Below are 17655 nucleotides of genomic sequence, written 5' to 3'. Positions count from 1 at the left end.
ATGTTGTCACACAATTTCAAAGCAATCGGTAAAGAGTTTTCGAAGATTTTCCTCACATGAAAACACTGATTGGAAAACATGTTTTTTTTACCATCACAGACGTGACATCTATATAGTATGTATATAAATACCTGGCCGGATGCGAATGGAACGTTGTGTGAAAATTTCAAAGCAATCGGTGAAGAACTTTCGGACAGTAGCGATTTGGAACAAACGGACATTTCCATTTTTATTTATATAGACTAGCAGTACCCGGCCACACGTTGCTGTGGCTCAGCAACGCATGTGCATTGCTGAGCCACAGCAACCTTCCCAGTCCCCCAGTCCTCCCCACCATTCACCCCTCACCCAACTCCTCGGCCTCCCAACCATTCCCCACTCCACCATCCCCTCTTCCTTCCCATGGGCCACAGCAATGCGTGGCCGGGTACTGCTTGTCTATATAAATAAAAATGGAAATCATCGTTTATCAAAATTGCTAATCTCCGAAAGTTCTTCACCGATTGCTTTAAAATTTTCACACCATGCCCCACTCCCCTGTCCCTTTGTCCTCCCCACCATTCTCCTTTCCCCCATCCCCTCGTCCCCACTATCCCAAACTCCCCTGTCCCCTCGTCCTTCCCCACCATTACCCCCTCCCTGGTCTCCTCGTCATCCCCACCATTCCCGACTCTCGCGTCCGATGCCTTCCCAAATGGTTCGATGTTCCCATCAGAAAATTGGGATAATCAAGTGTTCTGATGTTCCCATCACTGAAATATAAAAAAACACATAAAAATGAAATGTAAATATGAAAACATAAAAAAATAAACTATATGCACGAAACGAAGAGTATGGTAAACAACACAGCTCAATTCCAATGCAATTCACACAAAATAATTAAATCAATATGAAAATAAATCAAAATCTATGAAAATTCAATTTATCAATTCAATCAGAAACATTGAAATTGAATTGTAACATATTTAGAATAGCATGTGTGTTGCTCTTACATGCAACAGATGGTGTTGTTTTTTAAGAAGAGCATAGTTTTACCTGTCACTGGTGTGGCATCTATACTTATACTTACGAAATGAATCGTATGGTAAACAACACAGCTCAATTCCAACACAATGTCACACAAAATACTTCAATAAAAAATAAAATAAATCGAAATCTATATAAATAAAATTTATTAAGGCAATCGGAAACATTGAAATGCAATTCGTGACATATTTAGTATAGTGTGAATGTTGCTATTATGTGCAATAGATGACACTGTTTTTTCAAAAATGCATGTTTTTACCTGTCACAGGTGTGGCATCTATATTGTAGGCATATAAAAAGATGCGCCTAATGAACTGCAACATTGTGTCAAAATTTCAAAGCAATCGGGGAAGAACTTTAGGAGATTACAGCGTGTGTTGCTCTTACGTCTAACAGATGGCACTGTTTTTCAAAAAAAGCATGTTTTTTCCTGTCATAGGTCAGTCATGTATATAGAAGATATATAAAAAGACGCGCTTATTCGAATGCAACGTTGTGTCAAAATTTCAAAGCAATGGGAAAAGAGGTTTCGAAGATTTCCCTCACAAGAAAAACACATGAAAAACACAGTTTTTCAGAAAAAGCATGTTTTTTACCATCACAGACGTGACATCTATAAAGTATGTATATAAAAACCTGCTCGGATATGAATGAAACGTTGTGTGAAAATTTCAAAGCAATTGGTGAAGAACTTTCGGAGATTAGCGATTTTGAACAAACGAACATTTCCATTTTGATTTATATAGGTTACACTCTATGAACACATTATATATAAATATCTACATGTTTTACTCACCATAACTGTACATCTAAACTGATATGGTGCTCAAACAGCATAGTACTTACCTAGTTGTACTCACCAAGTTTCGCTTGTGAGGGTTGAGTTCTGGTTCATTGGTTCCGCCTCTCATATATCAATCAACTGATGTACAGATTCCTGAGCCTACTGGGTTTTATCATATCTACAATTGAAACTGTGTATGGAGTCAGCCTCCACAACATCACTGGTCACAGTGATGTTGCATTCCATTCCTAATGCATTCCTAATTCCTAATTCCATTCCATTCCAAATGCATTCCATTTGTTAACTACACTGACACTGAAAAAGTTCTTTCTAACGTCTCTGTGGCTCATTTGGGTACTCAGTTTCCACCTGTGTCCCCTTGTTCGTGTACCCCTCGTGTTAAACAGTTTATCCTTATATACTTTATCAATACCTCTGAGAATTTTGTAGGTAGTGATCATGTCGCCATTTACTCTTCTGTCTTCCAGTGTCGTGAGGTGCATTTCTTGCAGCCATTTCCTCGTAACTCATGCCTCTTAGTTCGGGGACTAGCCTAGTGGCATACCTCTGAACTTTTTCCAACTTCTTATTCTTGACAAGGTACGGGGTCCATGCAGGGGCTGCATACTCCAGGATTGGTCTTTCATACGTGGTATACAGGGTCCTGAACGATTCCTTACACAAGTTTCTAAAGGAAGTTCTTATGTTGGACAGGCTAGCATATGCCGCTGATGATATCCTCTTGATGTGGGCCTCTGGATACAGATTCGGTGTGATATTAACATCCAGATCTTTCTCATCTATTTGACTCTTGTAGGATATCACCTACCAGATGGTACATTGTGTTTAGCCTTCTGCTCCCTTTGCCTAATTACATTACCTTACAATTTCCTGGGTTTAATTTTAGTAGCCACTTTCGAGACCCTTCTACCAGTTTGCCCAAGTCATCCTGTAGCCTCTATCTATCATCTTCTGTCTTGATTCTTCTCAATTTTTGCATCATCAGCAAATATTGAGACGAATGAGTCTATACCCTCTGGAAGGTTGTTTACATATATTAGAAACAGGATGGGTACAAGTAAAGAACCCTGTGGAACACCACTGGTGACATCTCGCCTGGTGTCTCCCCCACCCCCACCCCTACCCCCACACACACAGTTACACGCTGTTTCCTGTTGCTTAGATTCTCCCTTATCCGTTGGAGCACCTTACCTTACCCTCCTGACCACACACTCTTGTGAGCACATCACACAATGTACACACACAGTACCATCACTTTCATGTACAAACTGCAGCAGGCCACTTCTCATTCCTCAACGTATATGCCAGAAGCCAGAAACTCAATGTAACACTTCTCTCAGATCTAGACAATCATGGAACAATATACATGGGAGATTTTAATCCTAGAAATATAACGCTGGGAGACATTAATAACAACGATAATGGATGCAAATTTACATAATATGTTTAAGACAACAGATTAACTGTGTATACTACGGATACCCAAACTCATTTATTGGGAGGCAGACTTGATTATGTAATAGGTAGAAACCTTGTGCAAGATAAGATAGAATGTTCGTTGGTAAATTCACTTGGTTAGTGATCACTATGCAGTTTCTGCTTCCTATGAGGTACAGTGTGATGTACCTAATATACATCAGAGACGGAAAATGAATATTCTATATGGCTTGCATGACCACTTTATTAATTGTATTTCAAAATGGTATCAACATTACACAATAACGAATGTACAAGCCTTCTCCAGAGATCTCGTTGATACGATTACTACCTACTACGACACATGGGTGTGTTGGGGAACAGGTCGTAAGCCTAGCAGAAGTGGGCAACACCTACCACCACCCAAGTGGGTCCTTGACCCCGTATTTGTTAAAGAACATGAACGAGTAAAGCAACTTGGAGATACATACAAAAGAACCAAAGCACAAGGTGACTTGCATGCATTCCTTGTCGCAATAGAGAGGAGAGAGACATGAGCAACGTTATACGTAATAAACATTGGGAAGAGTTCCTACAAAGTATAAATGAGCACCTGCTTGATGGGGTTCTGGGAGTTCTTCTACTCCTCAAACCAGGCCCGAGGCCAGGCTCGAGTTGTGAGAGTTTGGTCCACCAGGCTGTTGCTTGGAGGGGCCCGGAGGGCCACATACCCACCACAGCCCGGCTGATCCGGAACTTCTCTTAGAAAACAGTCCAGCTTTCTCTTGAAGATGTCCACGGTTGTTCCGGCAATATTTCTTATAGTCGCTGGGAGGACGTTGAACAACCGCGGACCTCTGATGTTTATACAGTGCTATCTGATTGCGCCTATGGCACCTCTGCTCTTCACTGGTTCAATCTTGCATTTTCTTCCATATTGTTCACTCCAGTACGTTGTTATTTTACTGTGTAGATTTGGGACCTGACTCTCGAGTATTTTCCATGTGTATATTATTTGGTATCTCTCTCGTCTCCTTTCTAGAGAGTACATTTTTAGAGTTTTGAGACGATGTCAATAATTTAGGTGTTTTATCTCGTCTATGCGTGCCTGTATATGTTCTCTGTATTCCCTCTAATTCAGCAATCTCTCCTGCTCTGAAGGGGGAAGTGAGTACTGAGCAGTACTCGAGACGGGACAACACAAGTGACTTGAAGAGTACAACCATTGTGATGGGAGCCCTGGATTTGAAAGTTCTCGTAATCTATCCTATCATTTTTCTGGCTGACTCAATATTTGCTTGGTTATGCTCCCTAAACGTTAGATCGTCGGACATCATTATTTCCAAATCCTTGACATGCTGTTTTTCTACTATGGGAAGATTCGATTGTGTTTTGTACCCTGTATTATGTTTCAGATCCTCATTTTTGCCGTACCTGAGTACCTGAAATTTATCACTGTTAAACATCATGTTATTTTCTGCTGCCCAATCGAAAACTTTGTTGACATCTGCTTGTAGTTTTTCAATGTCTTCAGCAGAGGTAATTTTCATGCTGATTATTGTGTCAATCTGCAAAGGACGACACGAAGCTGTGACGTGTATTTTTGTCTATATCAGATATGAGAATAAGGAACAGTAGCAATGGCAAGGACTATACCTTGAGGTACAGAGCTTTTAACATCGCTTGGACTCGATTTTATCTGATTGTACTGTTACTCTTTGTGTTTTGTTCGACCGGAAATTGAGTATCCAGCGTCCTACTTTTCCAGTTATTCCCATTGACCTCATTTTGTCACTTGAGAACTGCGAGTCTTACAGATACCTTGGTGTCCTCATTAACGACCCTGGGTACCTTTCTTCTCTTAAGAGGAGACTTTGGCAGAGATTAAAGCCCTTGCGGGTCCTTGTTGGTGTCAATCATGGACTTAACGTGAAACTTGCTAGAATGTTTTATGTATCATTTATACGCTCTGTGATTGACTACAATGCTTTACATCTCACACTGCATACTGACAAAGAGCTGAAATCTCTTGAAACCTTGCAAAATGAAGCTATGCGTCTCATCCTTGGGGTTCCAAAGTTCACGAGAATAGTTAATATGAGAGCAGAGTTAAAATTACCTACAATAAGTGAGAGAATTTTGTCAATCAGCACAGTTTTCGGCGTGAAGGCATTGAGTAGATTTCGGCAACACATGAAGTTTCAAGCTAAACTTTCTAATATGCTGCACTCACCTGAGTTCTATAGAAGAAGAACGAAATCTGATTATGCATTTAGGTTCTGCAAAGTAGCCAACTCCATCAAAATATTAAATATGTACCCAACTCAATTAATGATTAATCAACCAATTCCTCCATGGGATAACTGGGATCTATCAGTTAAATTTGTAAATGCGCCCAAGAAAGATAATGTGCACTCTACACTCTTATAACAGTTAACACTGAAAAGCATCACTGAGAGTACTCAGGGTATGGGTAGCGGTGTGTATCAGTGCTATACCGACGGCTCTGTAGAAGAAGGTGAACGATGTACCGGATGTGCATGTAATTTGTTTGAACAATCTTCTCTTGTACATACAGCAATGAAGCGCGTATATGACTGGGCAAGTACAACTCAAACCGAACTTGCAGGCATATACCTTGCCACTGAATTTTTAAAGGACAAAGGCAGTGTGGACTTATATACTGTGACTCGCAAAGTGCACTCCTGGCATTGAACACACAAAGTAGTAACACCCAGAAAATAGTCAGTGATATTCGAATGAATGTTTTAGCTGCAAAAGAAAACAGATTTCAAATTAAATCCCTATGGATACCATCACATGTTGGCATCTCAAGGCATGACACCGTTGATATGCTTGCAAAGACAGCCTATAGAAAACCAATAGTAGAAACTGATATGGGTGTTTCACTAGCAGTGACAAAGAGAATACTTAAACAAATATCTAATGAAGATCTCTCCAACTTCACAAATTCACAAAGACCTGAAAGTTGCAGCATTAAATATTATGATAGATATCGTGAGGAGACATTCACATATGGGACTAATAGAACAAGAACTCGGCAATGTGATGTTATAGTGGCCAGAATATGTCTAGGATATAGACGTATCTGGCAGCTTTCTCAAAACCCAAATGTCGAGTACACAATGTGTCAACTTTGTGAAAGAGAAAACATGCACTCACCTGAACATTATATTGTAAAATGTCCCATATTGACTGACTTTCGCCCTCCTGGGCTGAGGTATGCTGAACTCTGTAACTACTATATGAGTACTGCAACACTTGATATATTGGACTTGTACCCTAGATTGACCATGTAATGTATCACTTATACAATGTATGTATGTGATGTAATTATATAACCTGAGCTTGTAAAAGCACCTCAATCACCTTCAGTGATTAAGTGCTTAATTGCACACTAGTTTCTCTTTCAGCTATCTCACCCTGTCAGAGTAAAAGAGACAAATGTATGTGTATACATGTGTGTGTGTATACATGTATGTATATATATATATATATATATATATATATATATATATATATATATATATATATATATATATATATATATATGTACGTATGTGTGTGTGTTTGTATATGTATGTGTATAAAGTATATATGAAAGCTGATCAGAATTACATTTCACCTTTGTAAATGCACATTAATGACACTATGTAAAAGACACATCGAACACTTTATGTAGGGCATACGTAAATCTGTGTATCTATGTATTTAAGTATGTAGGTTAGCTTAGCATTTTAAAAGCACCGAATCACCTGTGGTTGATTGTTCAATAAACCCCTGAAACTATATGTTTAACAGACCTCTCACCCTGTCCATGGATGACAGGAGAAAATGTATATATGCTGGTTAGCATTGTAAATGTGTGGCCACGTCTATGGTAGAAAATAATAATAATAATAAGAAAAAACTACCTGTGGTTCCAACTTTTGTAACAGCGTTTTGTGAGGTACTGTGGCAAAGGCTTTATGCGACAGTCCAAGAAAATGCAGTCTACCCATCCTTCTCTTTCTTGCCTAATTTGTGTTGCTTTGTCATAGAATTCTATTAAACCTGTGAGGCATGATTTAGCATCTCTGAACCCATGCTAGTGGTGTGATACAAGGTTATTTCTCTCCAGATGTTCTACGAGCCTTTTCCTTTAGATCTCCCTCACCTACCATGGTATTCAAGTTAGGCACTCTGTCCCTGTAGTTCAGCGCCTCTTGCCTGTCACCCTTTTAGTATATTGGGACTACATTAGCTGTCTTCCAGCATACCAGTAGGTCTCGTTTCCAGTGACCTGTTATTCACCATAGAGAGTGGCACACTTAGTGCCTCTGCACCTTCTTTTAGTATCTATGGTAAGATTCCATGAGGCCCAACAGCCATTGTTACATTCAACTCGAACAGATTCCTTTTGACCTAATCACAAGTGAGGTCAAATTTCTCCAAGGTTGCTTGGTTTCCCTCCTCATTTAGTGCTGGGACTTCTCCTTGTTCTATTGTGAAGACCTGCTGGAATCTCTTGTTGAGTTCTTCTCACACTTCCTTGTCATTCTCTGTCTACCCGTTATCCATCTTTTCTCAGTTTCATCATTTGTTCCTTCACTGCTGTTATCCTCCTGATGTGGCTGTGGAGCAGTTTTGGTTGGGTCTTAGCTTTACTCGCGATGTCATTCTCATACTGTCTCTCTGCTTCTCTCCTCACTCTGAGGTACTCATTTCTTGCCTTCTGGTATATCTCCCTGTTCTCTGGTGTTCCTGTTATTCCTGTAGTTTCTCCATTTTCCTTTTGCTTTGCCACCATACATTCCTGATTGAACCATGGATCATTCTGTTGCTTTCGATTTTTCTCTTTTTGAGCCGGGACAAACCTGTCTACAACTTCCTGGCACTTCTGGGTGACATAGTCCATCATATCCTGTACAATATTCTCTCTGAGGTCTGTTTCCCATTCTGGTGTACTCACCTAATTGTACTCACCTAATTATGCTTGCAGGGGTTGAGCTTTGGCTCTTTGGTCCCGCCTCTCAACTGTCAATCAACTGGTGTACAGATTCCTGAGCCTACTGGGCTCTATCATATCTACATTTGAAACTGTGTATGGAGTCAGCCTCCACCATATCACTTCCTAGTGCATTCCATTTATTAATTACTCTGACTCAGAAAAAATTCTTTCTAACGTCTCTGTGGCTCATCTGGGTACTAAGTTTCCACCTGTGTCCCCTTGTTCGTGTCCCACCCGTGCTGAAGAGTTTGTCTTTGTCCACCCTGTCAATTCCCCTGAGAATTTTGTAGGTGGTTATCATGTCTCCCCTTACTCTTCTGTTTTCCAGGGATGTGAGGTTCAGCTCCTTTAGCCTTTCCACGTAGCTCAATCATCTCAGTTCCGGGACGAACCTGGTGGCATACCGCTGAATCTTCTCTAACTTTGTCTTGTGTTTAACTAGGTATGGATTCCAGGCTGGAGCTGCATACTCCAGGATTGGTCTTACATAAGTGGTATACAGGGTTCTGAAAGATTCCTTACACAAGTTTCTGAAGGCAGTTCTTATGTTGGCCAGTCTAGCATATGCCGCTGTTGATATTCTTTTGATGTGGGCCTCTGGGGACAGGTTCGGTGTGATATCAACCCCCAGATCCTTCTCTATATTTGACTCTTGCAGGATTTCCCCTCCCAGATGATACCTTGTGTTCAACCTCCTGCTCCCTTCGCCTAATTTCATCACCTTACACTTTCCCGAGTTGAACTTTAGCAGCCATTTTCTAGACCATTCCTCCAGTTTATCCAGGTCATCCTGTAGTCTCTGTCTATCTTCATCCGTCTTGATTCTTCTCATAATTTTTGCATCATCAGCAAACATCGAGAGGAATGAGTCTATACCCTCTGGAAGATCGTTCACATGTATTAGAAACAGGATGGGTGCAAGTACTGAGCCCTGTGGGACTCCGCTGGTGACATCTCGCCACTCTGATGTCTCCCCCCTCACCGTTACTCGCTGTTTCCTGTTGCTTAAGTACTCCCTTATTCACTGGAGCACCTTCCCTTTTACTCCTGCCTGTTGCTCCAACTTTTTTAACAGCCTTTTATGGAGTACTGTGTCAAAGGCTTTTTGGCAATCCAGGAAAATGCAGTCGGCCCACCCTTCTCTTTCCTGCCTAATTTTCGTTGCCTGGTCATAAAATTCTATTAAACCTGTGAGGCACGATCTACCATCTCTGAACCCATGTTGGTGGTGCAGTTACAAAGTTATTTCCCTCCAGATGCTCTACGAGCCTTTTCCTCACGATCTTCTCCAGCACCTTGCATGGTATACAAGTTAAGGAAACTGGCCTGAAATTCAGTGCCTCTTGCCTGTCACCCTTTTTGTATATTGGGACCACGTTAGCTGTCTTCCAACTTTCTGGTAAGTCTCCTGTTTCCAGTGACCTGTTATACACCATAGAGATTGGCACACTTAGTGCTTCTGCACATTCCTTTAGTATCCATGGTGAGATTCTATCAGGCCCAACAGCCTTTGTCACATCCAGCTCCAGCAGACACCTTTTGACCTCATCACTGGTGAGGTCAAATTCCTCCAAGGTTGCTTGGTTTGCCGCCTCCTCATTTAGTGCAGGGGCTTCTCCTTGTTCTATTGTGAAGACCTCCTGGAATCTCTTGTTGATTTCTTCACACACCTCCTTGTCATTCTCTGTGTATCTGTTCTCCCCTTTCCGCAGCTTCATCACTTGTTCCTTCACTGCTGTTTTCCTCCTGATGTGACTGTGGAGCAGCTTTGGTTGGGTCTTGACTTTACTCGTGATGTCATTTTCAAACTGTCTCTCTGCTTCCCTCCTCACTCTGATGTACTCATTTTTGGCCCTCTGGTATCTCTCCCTGCTCTCTGGTGTTCTGTTATTTCTGTAGTTTCTCCATGTTCTTTTACTCAGTTGTTTCGCTACCTTACATTCCTGGTTGAACCATGGGTTTTTCTGTTGTTTTTCGTTTTTCTCCTTTTGGACGGGGATAAACCTGTCTGCAGCTTTCTGGCACTTTTGGGTGACAACATCCATCATGACCTGCACATTCTTGTCTCTAAGTTCTGTTTCCCATGGTATTCCCTGAGGAAGTTCCTCATCTCGTCATATTTTCCTCTTCGGTAATTCAGTCTTTTCCCCTCCACTCCCATCCTTGGATAGGTTATCCCTACCTCCACCAAGTACTCAAGGTCAGTACACTGTGGTCACTCATTCCTATGTGGGCTTCAACTTTGACTTCCCTTATTTGTGACTCATTCAGGGTGAATATCAAGTCGAGTCTAGCTGGTTCATCAATGTCTCTCATTCTTGTGGGTTCCTTGACATGCTGGCTCAGAAAATTCCTTGTTGCCACTTTCAAGAGTTTAGGGCGCCTTATCTGCACCACCATGTGGGTCCCCATTCTCCCAGTCTATCTTTCCATGGTTGAAATCACTCATGATTAAGAGTCTTGAGCCATTCCTGCAGGCAACTGAAGCTGCTCTCTCTATTATATTAATGGTTGCCATGTTGTTCCTATCAAACTCCTGTCTAGGTTCTCTGTCATTTAGGGGAGGGTTGTAAATGACTGCCACTATTATCTTAGGTCCACCCATTGTTATAGTTCCTGTTATGTAATCACTGAATCCGTCACAGCCCGGAATTTCCATCTCATCAAAACTCCAGTCCTTCCTTATCAGCAGGGCCACTCCTCCACCTCCTCTCCCTTCCCTCTCTTTCCTTACTATATAGTAGTCCTTTGGAAACACAGCATCTGTTATGACTCCTGACAATTTTGTTTCCGTTAGTCCTATTACATCAGGGTTTTCTTCTTGCACCCTTTCTGCCAGTTCACTTGCTTTATTGGTAATTCCATCAATGTTTGAGTACATTACCTTGAAGCTCACTTTCTTATATCCAATTTCACCCACACTCCCTACAAGTGTAGGAGGTTGTTCTATGGTCATTGCTACTTGGGTAGGCTCATCCTCCTGTGAGGTAGTTGCCAGGGGTTCAGGGGGAGGTGGAGTGGGGGGTGGAGGGCTTAGGTCTTCCTCAGGCCTGCTTGGGGCAGGAAGAAGTCCTGGGGGTGAGAGAGCAGGGATTGCTTGGGGAGAGGGCACGCCCTCCTGCGGTGTAGTTGACAGGGGTTTGGAGGGAGGTGGAGTGGGGGATAGAGGGCTTTGGTCTTGCTCAGGCCTGCTTGGGGCAGGGAGAAGACCAGGGGCTGGGAAAGCAGGAGCTACTTGGGGTAAGGGGAGGGGGAGGATTTGGGTTTCATGATGGGCTATTATGCAGGGGCAAGGAAGGGTTTGTGCTGGGGGGTAGGGAAGGCCCTATTGGGTGGTGGGCTGGGGTGTTGCATTACCCCCCTGGGGTTCCTGGGTTGCTGGATTGGGGTTCCCACTCCCCTCTGGGGATTGCTGGGTTGGAGGCTGAGGTTCCCTGGCTCTCTTCCCTCTCCTTGCGCCTTTTTCCTTGCATCTGCTGCCCTTACTATCTCGTCTCTGGTCATGTCCCTCTGAAACATATACCTCTTTGTAGTTCCTTGCATGCCTCAGTTTGCTCTTCCTTACTAGGATGTCCTCTTTGATGTCCTCGCTCTTGAATACTACCTTGATCAATCTCTTTTTGTCGCTGTTGTACTGGCCAATCCGGAAAAACTGTTCTATGTCTCGTTCAGCCCCTTCCATTCCTATCTCCTTTAATATCCCTGCCACTGCAGCTTTGTCTTTTAGTCCTCGTTTCCTCCCTTGTGGAGCCCTCTTGTTCCTTGACACCTACCGCTACTACAGCTCTTTTCCTTTCCATTAGCTGGCTTGTGCATCTAGCTGCCTCCTGTAAGGTTACTGCTTTCATTACAACTTCCTTGACTGTGGACATTGCTCCTGGGCTCTTGAGCATTTCAGCAAAGGTTGGGCCAATTGTAGAGGTCCCTGCCATTGCTACATCTCCTGGCAACCTGGGGGTTGGTCCCCTGGGCCAGAGTCTGATGAGGGCCTGTTTTTAGGCTTTTTATCTCCTCTTGTGCTGCACTTAGTTCTATCTGCAGCTTACATATAGTTTTCCCTCAGGTCCTTCAATTCCCCACTGACTTCCTTCCAATGCCTTAGCAATCATCTCCATGAATGACTCGTCCAGTCCCCTCTCCTCCAGCTTCATTCTGTTGTCTTACCATCCCGCTTGACCTGTGTGTGTGTGTGTGTGTGTGTGTGTGTGTGTGTGTGTGTGTGTGTGTGTGTGTGTGTGTGTGTGTGTGTGTGTGTGTGTGTGTGTGTGTGTGTGTGTGTGTGTGTGTGTATGTGTGTGTGTGTTTGTGTGTGGTCTGTGTGTGTGTACTCACCTATTTGTACTCACCTATTTGTGCTTGCGGGGGTTGAGCTTTGGCTCTTTGGTCCCGCCTCTCAACTGTCAATCAACTGGTGTACAGATTCCTGAACCTACTGGGGCCTCTATCGTATCACATTTAAAACTGTGTATGGAGTCAGCCTCCACCACATCACTGCCTAATGCATTCCATCCGTTAACTACTCTGACACTGAAAAAGTTCCTTCTAACGTCTCTGTGGCTCATGTGGGTACTCAGTTTCCACCTGTGTCCCCTTGTTCGCGTCCCACCAGTGTTGAATAGTTTATCCTTGTTTACCCGGTCGATTCCTCTGAGGATTTTGTAGGTTGTGATCATGTCTCCCCTTACTCTTCTGTCTTCCAGTGTCGTAAGGTGCATTTCCCGCAGCCATTCCTCGTAACTCATGCCTCTTAGTTCTGGGACTAGTCTAGTGGCATACCTTTGGACTTTTTCCAGCTTCGTCTTGTGCTTGACAAGGTACGGGCTCCATGCTGGGGCCGCATACTCCAGGATTGGTCTTACATATGTGGTGTACAAGATTCTGAATGATTCCTTACACAGGTTCCTGAACGCTGTTCTGATGTTAGCCAGCCTCGCATATGCCGCAGACGTTATTCTTTTTATGTGGGCTTCAGGAGACAGGTTTGGTGTGATATCAACTCCTAGATCTTTCTCTCTGTTCGTTTCATTAAGTACTTCATCTCCAATTCTGTATCCTGTGTTTGGCCTCCTATTTCCACCACCTAGTTTCATTACTTTGCATTTACTCGGGTTGAACTTCAACAGCCATTTGTTGGACCATTCACTCAGTCTGTCTAGGTCATCTTGTAGCCTCCTACTATTGTCCTCAGTTTCAATCCTCCTCATAATTTTTGCATCATCGGCAAACATTGAGAGAAACGATTCTATACCCTCTGGAAGATCATTTACATATATCAGAAACAGTATAGGTCCAAGGACTGACCCCTGCGGTACTCCACTCGTAACGTCTCGCCAATCTGAGACCTCACCCCTCACACTGACTCGTTGTCTCCTGTTACTTAGGTACTCCTGTATCCAGCGGAGTACCTTCCCTTTCACTCCAGCCTGCATCTCCAGTTTTTTTTAGCCTCTTGTGTGGCACTGTGTCAAAGGCTTTCTGACAATCCAAAAATATGCAGTCTGCCCACCCTTCTCTTTCTTGCCTTATTTTTGTTGCCTGGTCGTAAAATTCAAGTAACCCTGTGAGGCAGGACCTGCCATCCCTGAATCCATGTTGATGCTGTGTTACAAAGTTCTTTCGCTCCAGGTGCTCCACTAGCTTTCTTCGCACAATCTTCTCCATCATCTTGCATGGTATGCAGGTTAGGGACACTGGTCTGTAATTCAGTGCCTCCTGTCTATCCCCTTTCTTGTATATCGGGACTACGTTAGCTGCTTTCCAAATTTCTGGCAGTTCCCCTGTTGCCAGTGATTTGTTATACACCATGGAGAGCGGGAGGCACAGTTCTTCTGCTCCTTCCTTTAGTATCCAAGGGGAGATTCCATCTGGGCCTATAGCCTTTGTCACATCCAATTCTAGTAAACACTTCCTTACTTCCCCGCTGGTAATCTCAAACTCTTCCAGTGGTTCCTGGTTAGCTATTCCCTCTCTTATCTCTGGGATTTCTCCTTGCTCTAAGGTGAAGACCTCTTGGAATTTCTTATTCAGTTCCTCACACACTTCCTTGTCGTTTGTAGTGAATCCTTCTGCCCCTAACCTTAATTTCATAACCTGTTCCTTTACTGTTGTTTTTCTCCTGATGTGGCTATGCAGCAATTTAGGCTGAGTCTTTGCCTTGCTTGCGATGTCATTTTCGTATTGTCTTGCTGCCTCTCTTCTCATCCTAACATATTCATTCCTGGCATTCTGGTATCTTTCTCTGCTCTCCAGTGTCCTGTTATTCCTATAGTTTCTCCATGCCCTTTTACTTTGCTGCTTAGCTAGCCTACATCTCTGATTAAACCATGGTTTTCTCATCTTCATTTCACTGCTTTTCCTTTTGGACTGTGACAAACTTGTTTGCTGCATCCTTGCATTTTTGCGTGATGTATTCCATCATATCTTGGGCCGTCTTTTCCCTGAGCTCTGTTTCCCATGCTATATCTGCTAGGCATTTTCTTATCTCCTCATAGTTTCCCTTTCGGTATGCTAACCTTTTGGTTTCGGTATCCCTCCTCGAGTTCAATAACCTTTCTTCAATCAGGTACTCAAACACCAATACACTGTGGTCGCTCACTCCTACTGGGTCCTCAAAACTGATTTCTCTTATGTCAGAGTCGTTATGTCAGTGTGTCTGTGTGTGCATGTGTGTGCGTGTGTGTGTGTGTGTGTCTTTGTACTCACCTAATTGTACTCACCTAATTGTGCTTGCGGGGGTTGAGCTTTGGCTCTTTGGTCCCGCCTCTCAACTGTCAATCAACTGGTGTACAGATTCCTGAGCCTACTGGGCTCTATCATATCTACATTTGAAACTGTGTATGGAGTCAGCCTCCACCACATCACTTCCTATTGACGTGTGCGTGTGCGTGTTTGTGCGTGTGTGTGTGTGTGTGTGTGTGTGTGTGTGTGTTGTGTGTACTCACCTAAGTTGTACTCACCTAGTTGTGTTTGCGGGGGTTGAGCTCTGGCTCTTTGGTCCCGCCTCTCAACCGTCAATCAACAGGTGTACAGATTCCTGAGCCTATCGGGCTCTGTCATATCTACACTTGAAACTGTGTATGGAGTCAGCCTCCACCACATCACCCCTTAATGCATTCCATTTGTCAACCACTCTGACACTAAAAAAGTTCTTTCTAATATCTCTGTGGCTCATTTGGGCACTCAGTTTCCACCTGTGTCCCCTTGTGCGTGTTCACCTTGTGTTAAATAGACTGTCTTTATCTACCCTATCAATCCCCTTCAGAATCTTGAATGTGGTGATCATGTCCCCCCTAACTCTTCTGTCTTCCAGCGAAGTGAGGTTTAATTCCCGTAGTCTCTCCTCGTAGCTCATACCCTCTCAGCTCGGGTACTAGTCTGGTGGCAAACCTTTGAACCTTTTCCAGTTTAGTCCTTATCCTTGACTAGATATGGACTCCATGCTGGGGCTGCATACTCCAGGATTGGCCTGACATATGTGGTATACAAAGTTTCTGAATGATTCTTTACACAAGTTTCTGAATGCCGTTCGTATGTTGGCCAGCCTGGCATATGCCGCTGATGTTATCCGCTTGATATGTGCTGCAGGAGACAGGTCTGGCGTGATATCAACCCCCAAGTCTTTTTCCTTCTCTGACTCCTGAAGAATTTCCTCTCCCAGATGATCCTTGTATCTGGCCTCCTGCTCCCTACACCTATCTTCATTACATTACATTTGGTTGGGTTAAACTCTAACAACCATTTGTTCGACCATTCCTTCAGCTTGTCTAGGTCTTCGTGAAGCCTCAAACAGTCCTCTTCTGTTTTAATCCTTCTCATAATTTTAGCATCGTCCGCAAACATTGAGAGAAATGAATCGATACCCTCCGGGAGATCATTTACATATATCAGAAACAAGATAGGACCGAGTACAGAGCCCTGTGGACTCCACTGGTTACTTCACGCCAATCGGAGGTCTCACCCCTCACCGTAACTCTCTGCTTCCTATTGCTTAGATACTCCCTTATCCACTGGAGCACCTTACCAGCTACACCTGCCTGTCTCTCCAGCTTATGTACCAGCCTCTTATGCAGGTACTGTGTCAAAGGCTTTCCGACAATCCAAGAAAATGCAGTCCGCCCAGCCCTCTCTTTCTTGCTTAATCTGTGTCACCTGATCGTAGAATTCTATCAAGCCTGTAAGGCAAGATTTACCCTCCCTGAATCCATGTTGGCGATTTGTCACGAAGTCCCTTCTCTCCAGATGTGTTACCAGGTTTTTTCTCACGATCTTCTCCATCACCTTGCATGGTATACAAGTCAAGGACACTGGCCTGTAGTTCAGTGCCTCTTGTCTGTCGCCCTTTTTGTATACTGGGACCACATTCGCCGTCTTCCATATTTCTGGTAGGTCTCCCGTCTCTAGTGACTTACTATACACTATGGAGAGTGGCAAGCAAAGTGCCTCTGCACACTCTTTCAGTACCCATGGTGAGATCCCATCTGGACCAACAGCCTTTCTAATCCAGATCCAGCAGGTGTCTCTTGACCTCCTCTCTCGTAATTTCGAACTCCTCCAAGGCCGCCTGGTTTACCTCCCTTTCTCCTACCACAGTGACCTCACCCTGTTCTATTGTGAAGACCTCCTGGAACCTCTTGTTGAGTTCCTCACACACCTCTCTGTCATTCTCTGTATACCTGTCCTCGCCTGTTCGAAGTTTCAATACCTGTTCTTTCACTGTTGTTTTCCTTCTGATGTGACTGGAGTAGCTTTGGTTCGGTCTTGGCTTTGTTTGCTATATCATTTTCAAAATTTTTCTCTGCTTCTCTTCTCACCCTGACGTACTCATTCCTGGTTCTCTGGTATCTCTCTCTGCTTTCTGGTGTTCTGTTATTCCGGAAGTTCCTCCACGCCTTTTTGTTCAGTTTCTTCGCTTCCATACATGCCCTATTATACCATGGATTCTTCTGTTGCTTCTCGGATTTTTCCCTTTGGGCCGGGATGAACCTGTTTACTGCCTCCTGACACTTTTGGGTAACATAGTCCATCATACCCTGTACAGACTTGTCTCTGAGGTCTGTGTCCCAAGGTATTTCACTTAGGAAACTTCTCATCTGTTCATAATTCCCCTTTCGGTATGCCAGCCTTTTGATTCTAGTTCTTTTTGGGGGAGATAAGTCCTAGTTCTACCAGGTACTCAAAGTTCAATACACTGTGGTCACTCATTCCCAAGGGCGCTTCCATCTTAACTTCCCTTATATCCCATTCATTTAGGGTAAATATCAAATCAAGCATTGCTGGTTCATCTTCTCCTCTCATTCTTGTTGGTTCTTTGGTGTGCTGGCTTAGAAAGTTTCTTGTTGCCACGTCCAGCAGCTTAGCTCTCCATGTTTCTGGTCCTCCATGCAGGTCTCTGTTCTTC

The sequence above is a fragment of the Procambarus clarkii genome, chromosome 8, assembly GCF_040958095.1.
Source record: "Procambarus clarkii isolate CNS0578487 chromosome 8, FALCON_Pclarkii_2.0, whole genome shotgun sequence".
NCBI lineage: Eukaryota > Metazoa > Arthropoda > Malacostraca > Decapoda > Cambaridae > Procambarus > Procambarus clarkii.
The sequence above is the reverse complement of the archived record's forward strand: the minus strand, read 5'-3'. Positions refer to the sequence as shown.